The sequence below is a fragment of the Chenopodium album genome, chromosome 15, assembly GCF_948465745.1.
Source record: "Chenopodium album chromosome 15, dcCheAlbu1.1, whole genome shotgun sequence".
In the NCBI taxonomy this organism is placed as follows: Eukaryota; Viridiplantae; Streptophyta; class Magnoliopsida; order Caryophyllales; family Amaranthaceae; genus Chenopodium; species Chenopodium album.
In genome coordinates this window covers 31,317,460-31,333,500 of record NC_137848.1, presented here as the reverse complement: position 1 = coordinate 31,333,500, position 16,041 = coordinate 31,317,460, and positions in this window count along the sequence as shown.

The window sequence follows — 16,041 nt, the reverse complement described above, 5'->3', positions numbered from 1 at the left end:
TAATTATCTAACTTGGAACCGTTTATTTGTAGACGGAGGCTATTAGGTGAACGTTTCGGAGGTTAATTACCTTAAGTTTTAAAGCACGATCAAGGTAATTTTCAATGTCCATCATCTTTAGAATCCCGTTAGGAAAATTGTTTTGAAATATTCTGTGCCAACTACATACGTGCTTATGTAATTATATGTGATGAGTGTGCTATCGTATGATATTATGGAATCATTTTATATACTAGTTTTCTATTTTGTATACTCGTATATGTATTTTCGAAAAATTTGATTAATTGATATCGTATGAGTTTTTTTTTTTTTTTTTTTAAATAAAATTTTGGGAGTTGGATGATTGATTATATGTGATTGATGGTCTGTATGTCATGTGGTATGACTATGGTCTAATAATACTGAAATTGAAGTATTGTTACTTGGGATTAAATTGATTTCCGCAATACTTTTGTACAGTGTAATTGGATGATTTAATCTAATAAAATGTATAGTAAAATTTAATCTAAGAAGGGAAATGAAACCCGGAAGGGTGAAGAATAGGTTTCCCACTAGTAGTTATGGTTGCTACTAGTTGGTTTAAATTATGTATATTGCTGTAAGTCTTCCTCCTAATCATTGGGTATTAGTGAGGGGTGTGCATACTAGGGACATTCTGTTTTATTTTATGGCCATTTAGGGTTACACGCGACCCTTTGTAAAGTAGGTGGTGACAGGGACTAGTCCCGGCTTACTGGCATTCTCTTTCCCTTTCTTAAATAAAGTAATAAAGTGATATGTGACAATTTGATTTGGCTTAGTATTATAATGCCTATTAAACTGTATTATGTGTAAAATGTTTTCAAACTAAAATTATTTATTTTACGGGGTGGAGTTGGAATTACTCAGTTTATCTGATTTTGGGAGTTTACTCTCTTTTCTTGTTTCTGATTTATTTTGCAGGTTGGTAAAGGGTACTCGGTTACGTGTGAAGAGACGTTAGAATAATCACGTAGCTAAGACAATTTAGTTTATTTTCGAATTTATTTATTTCCTTTTATCTATTGTTTTGAAAATAATTTATAGTTGTGATGTAATGACTATTTTATTTTGCCACCACTTAGACCACTTAGTTTATTAAATATTATTTAATTTTTCTTTGCATTTATTTTCTACGGAAAATAAGTGTAGCAGTAACACTCCCAGGGTTCAAGGGTTGAGTTTTGAAAGTTAAAGGTTACTCTTATTGTTTTAAAAAGACTCGAATTTCGGGGGTGTTACAACATACCTGGCCGGACCGGCCGCACAACCTCAGGCCATTGATTGGCAAATATGTTTGTCAAATCTCGGTGACAAGCCGCCTTCGTTTTCTCGGGTAATTCTTAACTCTCCTTAACAAGCGAAGGTGAAGAGTGTACTTGTAGGTGCCTATGATGGTACGGGAAACCCGAAAGAGCACGTCACTTCATACAGAAATTTGATGTATTTACAAATGTGGACGATGCCACATGGTGCAGATGCTTCCCGGCCACCCTTAAGGGCGTGGCGCGAGATTGGTTTAATAGCCTATCGGCTGGATGCATCAACTATTTTACCACTCTCAGTCTATTTTTTGTTGGAAACTTCTCGTACAATATTCCCCCAAGGAAGACTAGTCTTAACTTGGCTACGATTGTACAAGGGAAAAACGAAGGGTTGTGTTCGTATGTGCAAAGATTCAACCAAGAAAAAGCCCAAATTCATAATCTGCCAGATGAAATGGCCTACTCTAAATTTCTCCGGGGATTAAGACATAATGGTTTTAAGTTTGATCTGCTAAGAAAAAAGGTTCGGACGTACGCAGGCGTGTTGCGGGAGGCCGAAGCCTACATTGAAGCATTATATTTTTGTTCTCTCACTAAAGTAGAACAACTAGCTAAGGGGGCTGAGAAGAAGCAAGCTTCTCAGCAAGACTCGGCCGGGAAAGAAAAAGAAGGAAACAACGAGGGAAAGGAAGTTTGGGTGGCCGATAGCCAGCAGACATAATCAAAGAAGGCCAAGACGTACAAACCACAGTATGAGTTCAATAAGGATTGTGATGGAAATCAAAGACAAATTAGAGTTCAAGAAGCCCCAACCATTGAGTGGCTTGGCCTAGTACCGCAACAAAAACAAGTACTGTCATTATCGCAAGGACATGGGACATGACACGAATGAATGCATCAATTTGAAAAGATTGCTGGATAAACTGGCCAAGAAGGGCATGCTGAATTCGTACGTCTTAAAGTCGAAAATCACGTACACTCGGACAGACAACAAATCCGAGAAGAAAAAGCAAAGTGACAATGAAGATAATGGAAGTAGCACTGACTTAGGGTTCGTGGTCGTAATATCAGGCGGCTTCGATGCAGGCGGCTTGACCATGAAGGGAATCAAGTAAGACGCTTGGAAGTTGGGAAATGTGATGCACGCCGAGGGGGTGAAGGACGAGCCCTTCCCGGAAGTGATTGTCTGTGAATCAGACCAAGGGGAGATAAGAGCCCCTCACAATGACCCCATAGTGTTCATCATGAAGGTTGCCAACCTGAAGGTCGGCTGGGTACTAGTAGATATTGGCAGCTCGTCCGACATAATCAGCTTAGGATGTCTGAAAAATTTGAATTTTCCAGAGGATGCCCTCCAGGATATCTCCCATCCACTTGTTGGATTTGGTGGGAGTATCACTCAATCGTTCGGACAAATTGATTTTCCCGTCCGATTTGAGAGAAAGGGAGAGGGAAGGGACATGATCGTCCGCTTCCTAGTGGTCAAAGAGCTTATAGGCTACAACGTCATCCTTGGCCGCCCGACTTTAACAGCAGCCAAGGAAGTAATCGTACCCCACTTAATGTTGATGAAGTTTGAGCGGACGGATGGGAAGATTGGTACCATTCATGGTAACCAAAAAATGGCAAAGGAATGCAATCAACTGGCCGTAAAGCCAACAACTAGAGGACGACCACGATCGTCCGAGCCAAATTCAAATGAAGGGTTACTCCAAGCACAACAGATTAGCCAGAAGCGCTTCAAGAAAGAGCAGGCATAGAAGCTAATGGTCGTCGGTCGGCCAAAAGAGTTAAGGCTACAACCGGCTGGCGATCACACTAACATAGTGCTCGACCCCAATTAGCCTAATCGGACGGTCGAGGTTGGTACTATGGTTGTGGGCTTGTTTGTAGATGGCCTGGTAAAACTGTTAAGAGAGTTCAAGTGCACGAGATGCCGGGCATAGATCCAGATTTGGCCGTCCACAAGTTGGCGGTGAATCCAATGATAAAGCATGTCCGGCAGAAGAAGAGAAATCACAGAGAAGAGAGGAATCTGGCGGCCGCAGCAAAAGTAAAGAAGCTGCTAGACGTCGTTTCATTTGGCAATGTTACTACCTCGATTGGGTAGCAAATGTAGTCCTTGTGAAAAAGCCGAATGAAACATGGAGAATGTGCATGAATTATACCAACCTCAATAAGGCATGTCCGAAGGATAGTTTTCCCCTGCCAAAGATGGACCGGCTAGGCGATTCAATGGCCGGACATGCCCTTATGAGCTTTATGGACGCATACTCCGGATTCCACCAGATCCCCTTGTGGGAAGAAGATCAAGAGAAAATTGTGTTTGTGACCGAGCAGGGTTTGTACAGCTACAAAGTCATGCCGTTCGACCTTAAGAATGCCCCCGTTACCTTTCAGAGACTTGTGAATACGGTCTTTAGAGATCAGATCGGCCGAACATGGAAGCCTACATTGATGATATGATTGTCAAATCAAAGTAGCCGGCCGACCATCTGAATGATCTCCGAGAAACCTTCACCGAACTCAAGCGGCACAAGATGATGTTAAATCCTAAAAAGTGTGCTTTTAGTGTTAAGTCCGGCAAATTTCTCGGATTCTGATCGATCAACATGGAATTGACGTTAACCTTAAAAGATTCAGACTGTCTTAGACATGAATTCGCCGAGAAAAATCAAAGAGGAGCAAAGACTGACCGACTGTTTAGCTGCACTCGACCGATTTCTATCAAGGTCAGGGGTTAAGTGCCGATACTTCTTTTAGACAATCAAGAAAAAAGCCATGTTCGAGTGGACGGAAGAGGCTGAGGAAGCCTTCGTACAATTGAAAAAGTATATGCATACACTCCCTCGGCTCGTCAGTCCACTCAAGGATGAAAAGATATATATGTATCTTGCCATTTCAGAGCATTCCTTAAGTGTCGTCCTACTTGTTCAAAGGGATGGCCACCAAATCCCTTTCTATTTCATTAGCCACATACTGCATAACGCCGAGCTTAGGTATCCCCCCATTGAGAAATTCGATTTAGCATTGTTTATGGCGTCAAAGAACCTACGACCATATTTTCTAGCCCATTCAATCGTGGTCTACACAGACTAGCAACTTAAGAAGCCGTTTACAACTTTTGAAGCCAGCAGTCGGATGTTTAAGTGGGCCTTAGATTTGAGAGGTTTCGACATCACGTTCGATCCTAAGAAAGCGATTAAGGGGTAAGCCTTTGCTGATTTTTGGCTGAAATGACTCAGCCAGATTTGCAGCTGGCAGGGGACCAAATCTGGAAGGTCTATGTTGATGGTAGTGTAACAGTGACCGGATGCGACGCTGGTATCATCTGTCAGTCTCCCTATGGGGACAAGTTTGAGCACGCAATGAGATTTCAATTTCAAGCCTCCAACAATGAGGCCGAGTACGAAGCTTTACTGGCCGGCTTTAGAATGTGTAAGGCGGCGGGGGCAACGAAAATTGACGCAAGTTCGGACTCTCAGTTGATAGTCAGCTAAGTGAATAGTGATATGAAGCCAGGGAGCCGGCTATGTTGAAATATCTGCAGATGGTAAAAGATCAGGTCGAGGGCCTAGAGCATTTCTCTTTGCAACAAGTTCCCAGTTCAGAAAATCATCAAGCGGACGCGCTCTCTAAGTTAGTATCCTCGGCATCATGTGATACTCCCAGATCAGTGTTTTGGGAAGTAAAGGAAAAGAGAAGTATTGATGCCGAGCTAGTACAAATTATTGATAGAAGCTCCACTTGGATGGACGGAGTCATCTCCTACCTAAGGAATGGGATACTTCCGGCCGATCCGAAAGAGAGTTAGCTGATGAAGAAGAGGGCGGTCTGGTTCGAGATGAAGAATGGGGAATTATTTAAAGAAGCTTTTGTGAAACCATATTTGAAATGTATCACCCCGGAAAGAGGGTATGATGTGTTGGACGACCTCCACCAAGGACAATGCGGGTGACAAGGGAATAAACGCGTCGTCAATTGTCTATCCCTAGATCAAATACAATTTATACAACCTAAACAAACCTAATACGAGTATAAGGCAAGCATAGGGGTCGAACCACAGAGAACAGATAAACACCACCAAATGTTATCGACAATTAAGCTAGTCCGGAGTAGGAGATAAATAAACTAAATTCTAAATATGCTAAGACAAGAAATAAAACATTAAGGGAAATGGTTTAGGTAAAGCATTTACTTGAACATATACAAAGGCATAGAAATTGAATTAATTATGAACTAAACATGCTCAAATATCGAAATAAAGGATCCAATCTAGCCGCCTTCCGGGGTCAATTGGCTTCTCCTAACATAGCCTCTATGCTTCCACATTAGAACCATATACTAGGAGGTAATATTAAATAACAATCGATAATAATGAACCTTAGCTAAGTCAACTTCCGTTCCTTGTTAGCAAAGATTCACCTTTAATCAACCAACAATGTGCACTTGCAAGAAGATTGAAGAATATCAAGCATATAAAGACTTTAATCACAAATAAATCAATTCTAACCTAGAACATGCTCAAGATCCAACTACACCACAACCATCCCCTTAATGGGGAAATTACTCACTAATCATGACAATAACAAGATTAATCAACAAATAATCAAGAATCAACATGATTAACAAGCAATACCAACAACAAAAACAATAATCAAAATAAAGCAAATAAAATAGAGGAGAGAGAGTTAGAGATTCTCATTGATTGAAGATGTAAGTCTACAAACAAGATGATCAATCTTCTTCTTCAAAATCCAAGCTCAACAATGGTGAAACTCTCACTTTCTCTCTCTAAACTACTCTAATCCTAAGCTAAACCTAGAGAGAGAACCTCTCCTAAAACAAGGGAAAAAGAATCTAAAAGAATGAAGTTTTTTTCGTACAAAACAAGCCCCGCAATATATAAAGAATCGCGCAAAAACGCTGAACAGGACCCGCTGTGCGCCCGCGCAAGGATCTGTGCGCCCGCGCATGGTAGTTGTACGCCCGCGCGTGCGCCCTCGCAGCGGTCTATGCGCCCTCGCAGCGGCCTGCGCTCCCTCTCAGCGGCCTGCGCGCCCGCGCATTTATGGGTTGCGCGGCTTGTGCTTGGGTGTGTGCGCCCGTGCTGCTGGATGCGCGCCCGCGCTGCTGGATGCACGCCCGCGTATTTGTGGGTGTGCGCCCGAGCACATGTCGCGCAAAAATTTCTGCCTCGATTCTGCAATTTCGCCAGTTTTGCGCGGGTTCTCACAAGGCTGCGCGCCCGCACATTATTCGCGCCCTTGCACCTTGCTTTCTTCGATTCTTCTCTCATGCTTCCTTGGCTTCTTCTTTGCAATCCAAGACTTCAAACACCTAAGCACAAACACCAAGGGAAGCAATAAGGTATAGGGAACGGTGCAAACACGCAATGAAGGCAAGCATTCAACAATAAACGCGATTTCATTAAAAATACATCGAGACATGTATGCACGCATTATTTGAACAAAACAACTGCAGAACACCCTAAGACAAGCTAAAACAAGGCATAAACACTATCATAGGAGTGACATAAAATGTCACTCATCAGCGGGTCGCACATTGGAGGGCAAGCCTTACCTGAGAAAGTTACCCACCTGGGGTATTACTGGCCGAGTATGAATGCGGACGCCATGCAAATGGTGAAAAAAATGTGATAAGTGCTAGAGATTTGCAATGCTAATTCACCGCCCGGCAAATAGTCTGTCGGCCATAAGTATTCCACTCCCATTTGCAAAATGGGGCATGGACATCGTGGGGCCGTATACACTAGCGTCCGGTCAAAGGTAGTATGTGTTAGTAGCCGTGGACTACTTCACAAAGTGGGTTGAAGCTGAGGCCGTTTGTATCAAGTGGACGGACGTATCAGCTTTCATCTGGAAAAATATCATAACTTGTTATGGGGTACCACAGTCTATGGTATTCGACATTGGACCACAATTTGAAATGCGCCAACTCAAGGGTTGGCTGAATGACCAGGGCATCACTCACTGTTTTTCCTTGATCGGTCGTCCCTAAGCCAACGGCCAAGTTGAGGCCTATAACAAGCTGATCTCTAACGGCATCAAGCGTAAGCTTGTAAAAGCAGGCGGCCTATGGGCAGATGAGTAGGTCAACGTGCTACAGTCCAAACGTACCCGACAGCAAAAAGCTCCATAGGAGAAACCCCCTTCTTTCTGTAGACATCTACTTTTGGCCTCCTGTCCCGACCGGAAGTGCTATGATGATAAATAAAACCATCTTTGTGTTGGATCAACGTGAAGAATGCTTATGGACAATTGACTGAGTCACAAGAATACAAAACACCTAGCCTAACTCAAAACAAAATGAATAAAAGTCCAATTAACTAAGCCCAATTAGTAATAAGGCTTAAACCCGAAATCTAAACCTAATTTTAATGGACTTAGAGGCTCCTAGGTTAAAAATAAAAGTTGGCGCAGAAAAATCCGCGCGCATCTCAAAGAGTCACGCTGGTCTGGCGTGCGCAACTCATAAGGTTGCGCGTGACGCCCAGCGCAGCCTCTAGTAATACGCCCGCGAAAGATTCAGAATTTTATAAAAATATAAAATCGAATCTTACTATAATACCACACGCAAGACGTACTGTTGCGCTGCCCATAGTAGTGCACCTGAATCACTTACGCAGAGCAGGCGCGCGCAACCCATTCAGATGCGCGCCACATCTGATGCGGCAGAACACTCGAAACCCTAAACACATCCATTCCCTATAAATATAGGCTTAATACCAGGCTTAAACAGACAGAAATTAACCCGAAATTCTAGCAGAAACATTTTGAACTTGTGTACTATCAACCCTCTTGTCCTAAACACTCTCCCCCATTATTACTTGTTACTACGGTGGAGGTTCCCGAACAAGGAGTACATATAAGTGTTCTAAACGAAGATCTAGCAAGGAAAAGTGGTAAATTCACGAGCACTTAGATCAATCACCTTTTCTTTTCTTGTTTAAACAACCTTTAATTGATTAATTAGTGTTGTTCGATCACCTTAAACAAACTTTTAATTAATTTCACATAGTATCTTGCGTTAAATAAAGAATAGAATTGAATAATTAATCGTTGTTTGATCACTTAAGACAAGGCGAATATTGATTATTTATTGTTCCTTTCACGAATATTAATTAAATAAAGAATAACGACTTTTGCAATGTAATTCCTACGTGATTAATACTTGTAAATAAAATCAACTAACTTAGTTTTTAGGTATCACGTTGCACATATTGTTTGGTAATGAAATTGTGAAAAAGGAAGAGTTAGTAGAAGCCGCACTAGGGATAGAATAACGATTCCCCCCTAAAGGGAACGTTATTATAGTACCCTAGCTCCCGAACTCATTTTTGGTACAAGTAGACCAATTTGGGAATGGGAAAACTTACGATTCGTGCTAAATATCCCTTGAACTATACTTGGGAGAAAGGCATGAACGAGGTTTATGAGTTTTCCTACAGCTCATTGGCGACTCCTTACTAGTTTCTTACAAAATTAATTTAATTAAGTTGGGATTTAATTTAAGGAAAGTTTTATTTTAGTAAAGTTTTATTAGGGATGGGATTAGGAAAATTAAAAAGAGGAAAGTTCAGGGAGAAGGGTCTTAGAGAAGGGGTATAAATATCCCACATATGAGGCAAATCAAACTTTGCCGAGAGTGGAGAAAACCCAAGGTAAACTTCTCTCTCCTTTCTCTTTATTTTTCTTTCTTTTCTTTCTCTTTTTCCCTTGCCCTTTTCTTTTTTTCGGCTGCCCCCTTCATCACCACCGCTGACCATAGGCAGCAGGTGGCCGCCACAGCCAGCAGCGTCAGCCGCCGGCAGCAGGCAGCCACCGGCGCTGGCAGCCGGCGTGGTGGCTGCTACTGCTCTCTCTCCCCCTTTTTCGAACATACAAAAAAAAAATAAAACTTTATTTTTAAAAAGCAATTTAATCCTAGATCTAATTGTTAATTATGAGTTTTGGGATTTGATTTTTGATGTTTGATTATGAGTATTATGTTAATTAATTTTCAGATTATGTTTTTAATGAAAAAGCCCCAATTTTTGAAACCCTAGGTTCTTGAATTATGAATTATGGAAGGATTATGATATATAATGGTTTAATCCTTTGATTAAAGTGTTTTAAGGCTAAATTACAGCAAGTTTTCATTAAAATATAATGCTGGAAATTTTGGTTGTGTATTAAATATTAAGTTTCTTTAAGGAATTTCAATTACCCATTAATTGGGATTTAAGTATGATGTTTTAAATATAATTTCAGCTTATTTTAATTAAATTATGAGGGTTCTATAATAGTATATATTGCTGGAAATTTGTGTAGAGATGATTTTAATACCCTTCTATGATTTTAAATTGTAGGAGACTTTGAAGTGAGTGATTTCTATTAATTGTGGCGATATTAAGATCGTATTCAAGCTACGTTCGCGTACTTAGCATAATTATATTGATGTAGTAGCATGTTAAATGTGTTTGGTTGATTACAAGTAGTATCATGCTAGGTTTGGATTGGAAATTATGGTTTGGATGTTGTTGGTGATTGGATTATGAAGCATGATTTATTTGCGATGGATTATTGGATGGAAAATAATAGTTTGAAATATTATTTATGAACCCCATATTTATTTATGGCAGGTTAGAGAGCATGTTTAATTAAACTGAATATTTAATTTGGTTTGGAATATTAAAAATGAATTTTATTATGGTTCATATAATTTTTATTGATGCTTTAAGCATGAGGAAAGAGCTATATAAGTGTCTATGTACACGAGGAATAAATTGTATGTTGGTGCTTTAGTGCACTTAAGGTGTTTTTAACACCGAGGGATAGGATTTGTGGCGCTTTATGCGTTTAAGGTGTCGTTGGCACCAAGGTAGAATTAAAAAGGATTCAACATTAAATATTATGTGGTCACTAATTATTCAAGAATTAAATTGGTATATTTGATTGACTGAATAATTAACGTTGATTGAATGATTATGGTTTGAGAGTCATCACCAAGTTTAATAATCTGTAAATAACGTAAAGTAAAAGAGATTACGCACCAAAACTCTTGGAACGTATATACCTTGAGTATGAACATATGGGGGGAGTTATGTGACTTTATATTTGATCATAACTTCTACTAGAGTACAGGAAGCTGTATATTCCTTTTATTATTATTATGCGCAGGAATTCCGCCACCTATGAGTGGTTATTGATGCTGGCACGGTTAGCTCCCATGTCAGTAACCTCAATTTATTTGGGGGAGGTTGAGTGGGAAACCCATTTGATGCGTAGTCAACATTAAATAAATTATGTAGTGTCTAGTGAGAACTTTTATTGATTGCTGTATGCTTAAAAAACAGGTGCAACGAGGTAAGTTGTGTATTGATAGGGAATTAAATGCTAGTGTGTTAATTACGCTTATGTACTCAGCAAAGCTGATTGTGTGTTTTGTGTGTTTGTTGGCCTTGTCTTTAACTTGGCCCTATGATGACCCATTTTTAATGGAGAACAGTGGAAACGAGTAGAGATAAGTTTTACAGGTGATGAAGCATGTTCATGAATGGGCATGAGTGAAGAGCGAATCATGCTAGTTTCTATAAGTATATGATGTGTGTTATTGCTTTATTTATTTATGACTTTACTATTATGCATGACTAGTGAAAGGTTTTGAGTTTGGTTTTGGTTTTAATAAGGGCCTACGATGGTTCCAAGTTGTAGGTTGATTTAATTTTTACTTCGTTTGACTTTGGTTTGACTTTACTTTCGTTGATTGACATTTCAAGATTGACTTGTTTGAATTGTTTTGAAATTAGTCTTCCGCTGTGTGTCTTTGATAGTTGCCTTAGCCATTTTCACGGTGGCGATAATGTCTTAGATATTCCTATTTAATGTTTTAAACAGGGCAAAACAGGTATTCTAAAAGAAAAGGAATTTCTAGGGTGTTACAATGGACATATAAGGAGAAGGATCCCCTACGATGGTTACACCCTCCTTACACTTTCTAGTTTATGGTGCCGAAGCAATGCTCCTAATTTAGATGTACGAGCCTACTCTCCGAGTAATGTTATATGATGAATCGGCCAATTAGGAGGAAATGAAGACTGCCCTGGAATTTCTTCCTGAAGCCAGGGGCAATGCGACGCTCAGACACGAAATCTATCGTCTAAGGATGACAAGGGCATACAATCGCCGAGTGTCTAAGCGGCCGCTGAAGATGGGGGATCTAGTCTTATGATAGATGGAAGCGGTAGGCCAAGCCAATGAAGATGGAAAGCTAACCCCGGACTAGGAAGGTCCCTACCGAATCAAAGAAGAAGTGCGAGATGGGACTTACCGTCTCAAAGCCTTAGATGGCCGTCCTATTCCTCGTACATGGAATACGGACAACTTGAAAAAATACTATGTTTAAATCTTGTCAGCCAAATGTTGCATCTAAGTTTGAATGACCGAGTAGTGTAACCAAGCCTTAATGGCCAAGTAATGTAATTAAGCCGAACAGCCACAAACAATGTAAAAATTTGACAATTATCAATTACTAAATTTCTTTGTTATTTACTAATTATGAATGTCTATATTGTTAAGCTAAAATGCCGAATGAAAATAACAACAAGTTGGCTCACAGCAATGCTGGTCGGCCACCCAAAAATAGACATAGCAGCCGCCTGAAAAGAGATACCGGTGCTGCTTACAACATAGCAGCTCGGTCGTCTCAAAATAAGGCATAGAGTGGAGGAGGCCGAGTAGAAATTTCTAAGAGAATGTCAAAACAGACTTGCTCGGCCACACCTAACCAAACGATGATGCACCATACGTCGGCCGAGTAAAATGCTAAGTAAGGGCTTCCCTTGCAAAGCTACTCGGTTAATTTCCTAGCGGCCGAGTAAAATGTTAAGCAAGGGTTTCCCTAGCTAGGCTACTCGGCCATGAACTATACATCGGCCGAGTAAAATGTTAACCAAGGGCTTCCCTAGCTAAACAGCTCGGCCATGAAGTCCAAACCATCGATCAAACATCCGGTCCTACGCCAAATAGATTGTCCGTACTAAGAAAGTCCTCAAAAAATGCCGACTACAAAAGTGTAGCAAGGGCATACTTTCTTCAGCCACTCGGCTATTTAGCCTAAAAGGCCAATCTTATCATTCGGCCCCACCAGGGCGAAGTAAAGAAAAACGGGAAGTTTTAAATCTGCCTAACGTATGTGATAATGTTAAGCAACATTTCAATTGTTCATGACAATGAAATTTTGTATTAGTATCAGTTAAATTTATTAATAATAATACTATATTTTTCGTCTTTATTGATATTGGTTTATCTCAACAAAATGCAAGGAACTATTTTAGTATATATATAGGCGATAAAGATTCTATTGTGTATAAACTAGCAATTTCAATTGGGAAAATCCAAGTGTCTAACCGTGAAAAACTGGGATCGTTCAGGATACTTTTGATCTTTTAAATAATAAAGCAAGGGTATTTATGATAATTAGGACATTTACTCTACTAAGAGGTTGTTACTATTAAAAAGCAAAAAGTTGGGCGATGGTAAATGTAACTCATAGCAGATAACATCATCAGCTACAAGGGAGCTTCAATGAAGCTCACGACTAGGGTTCAATGGGGAAATTTAATGAAAGAAGACAACACCCCATTGGTTTGTGGGTAACCATGCCATTTTATTCTCCATTTGTTCTTAGAATTTTCATATAAATTCGGCCGGAAATGGTTACGGAGGTTGAAGATGATGATGGCGATAACTACTGCAAGAGATCTACAAGCCCAGAACAAGTATGGCTCAATAAGGATGAATAACACTTGAGAATTTCATACTATAAATTGAGAAAATCTAATTTTAAACATTCAGATTATCTAAAAACTCAACTGCATTTTTGGAGCTCAGATCTTTGATATACAAGTATTGAATTACAGATCGATAAACATAGAAGAGATATGATGAAATGAACCATTTTATCGTTATAATGTTCGTTTTAACGACGTTATTTAACATCTTAACACTGATCTTTACTTTCGTAGTACATATACAAGTGGCTTAGCAAAATGATGGAATATCAAGAAATATTATCACGAGAGAAACATCTATGTTTCTCACAGAAAGAAACCTGGCAGCCCCATTTCAACTATTGTATAACCGTTGCGACCTTGTATCATGTGTATAATAAGATATATATATATAGTTATTTTATTAAATTTTTGTATGACGAGCAGAAAATAAAGGAAATTGTATCACGTTTGTAATTGAATCGTTTCATAGTTGGCATTCTTGTACACTTTAGATGTCCAACGAGAAATCTTATAAGTTTAGCAAAATTTCTAACAACCATCTTTAATTTAAGCAGCATAAAGAATTTTAGTAGCTGGTAGCAAGTCCAATTATTCTACCTTCCATAACATACACCACCATAGTGACAACTCAACCTCTACCCATATGAAGGGAAGATTAGGTTTAACTAAATTGACCTTAGGAAGTACAAATAAGAATGGTTATAATTTTGCATATTTCACAACATACCGGTGTCAATTAATTATAGTTGTTATGGTGTTACTTAAGTAGGTAGTGGGAAGGTTTGCATATCAAAAGTGTATCCACTCTAATTAATTAGTGGGCAGGTGTGGATTTAATCTCCTCACATCCACCTGCTTTTCAACACTACTCTTGGCCACCTTGTTTTCGCAACTATTTATATGTACTTACAACGTTTTTTGAAATATATAGTTTCAAGGTTATATGTGTACAGTTTATGGATAATAGACGAAAATATACGAGTTATGTATTTGCCAGGTAGTGGATATTTACTTGATTGATTGATGGATTGGAGTGGGCGTGAATTTTGATTTATACTCACTTGGGCGGGTGTGAATGTATGTGTAGAACGTTTTCATTATAGATATATAGTAAACAGGGCCGTTCCTAGTATTTTGGTGGCCTATGGGCAAAAATACTAATTAGGGCCCTAATCTATCAAATACATAAAAAAAATTTAAAATTGCGATTAATTTTTTTTTTCGAAATTGTACTTTAAATTATTTTATTGAGCCTAATGAATAAAAACATTAAATTTCACACCCAAAAAAAAAAAAACATATGTAAAATTTTGAAATGTATACTATGGAGTAAAACAAATTTCATGTATTATCTAGCGCTCTATTCTATTTAATGTTTGTTATTCCATATCAACTTATATTAAAAAAAAAGGATAATTTTAAAAATAATACCGCAAATTTTACAAAAAATGGATTATAACACCATAATTTTTCAAACTTTTATTATAACACCACAAAAAAAATCAAAAAAATTGATTTCACCACTATCTAACAAATTCTTGGATGGAATCCGTTAGTGGGGCTCACTTTGGACACGTGTCATTCAGCGATTTGTTTAAAAAAATAAATAAATAAAAATAAAAACAAAAATTTTAAAAAAAACCTAAATCCTAACCCAACCCAACCCCACCACCGGAACCACCAGCCAAAGCCGTCGACAGCTCCTGACCTCCTGCCCGAACACCTTGACCTCCCGTCGGAACCCGTCAAAACCCCCTGACCTCCCGCCAGAACCCCCTGACCCCACCAAAACCGCCAACTCCACCTAATCCATCCTTCCTCCTCCCCAAAAACCACCCTATCCACCGCAATTATCTCACGTTGTACCGACTCCAGCACCTAGACGGTACAAAAAATGGATTATAACACCCCAAAATCTCAAACTTTTATTATAACACCACAAAAAAATTCAAAAATTGGATTTCACCACCATCTAACGGGATTTTTGAATGGAATCCGTTAGCGGGATCCACTAAGCACACGTGTCATTCATTGATTGGTTTTAAAAAAATAAAAATTAAAAAAAAAACAAAAAACCTAATCCCTAACCCAGCCTCTCCACCGGCAACCATGAACCGTTGCCGGCAGCCCCGAAACCGTAACCCAGCCCCATCGTCTGCACCCCAAGCCACTGAAAAACCCAATGGAGCCAACCTCAAAACACCCCAGCCACCAAAAAACCCACCTAACCCATCCTTGAAACACCCCAGCCGCCACTAGTAAGGAATGGGGTCGCAGACTAGGGCGGGGATCAGGGTAGGGTCGTCACGCAGGTGGAGTTTTGTGTGTCGTCGAGCATTTTCAAAATTTTCCAAAAAAAAAAAATTAGTTTCTCATTTCAAGTCATCATCCTATAATAAAAATTTATAATAATTTATTATGTGGTTAATAAAAATATTCAACCATGCCACTTCAATTTCTAACACTAAATATTAAACTTTACAAAAGAAAATTGTTAACATATAAATTATAGTACTCCACTGTATATCATAGTATGAAATTCTTAGAAATATATTTTTTTGTTCCTAGAAAAATCAAAGAAACTAGAGTGATAGAGTCATTATAATAAAACAATTAACTACATTAAAATTACATGAGCATGGTCCACATGGAAATTTAAGTATTAATTTAGGTGCAAAAAACTAGAGAAAGATAAATGTAGGTTTTGAAAATGTTGAGCAATTACTTACTATGTATTTACACTAACTTTATTCTTACAATTAATGGTAGCATTAATTACCTTTTTATTTTTTTAAGTGAACTTAAAGTTAGGCCTCCGTCCCTTGGGCCCCGGTCAGCAGCCCCTTATGCACCTCCCAAGGACAGGCCTGATAGTAAATAGGTGGTGGGTATAGATTCTTTAGGTCGGTGTGGCCATGTGGGCATTGCCGGGGGGGGGGGGGGGGATCACCACCGCTTGTC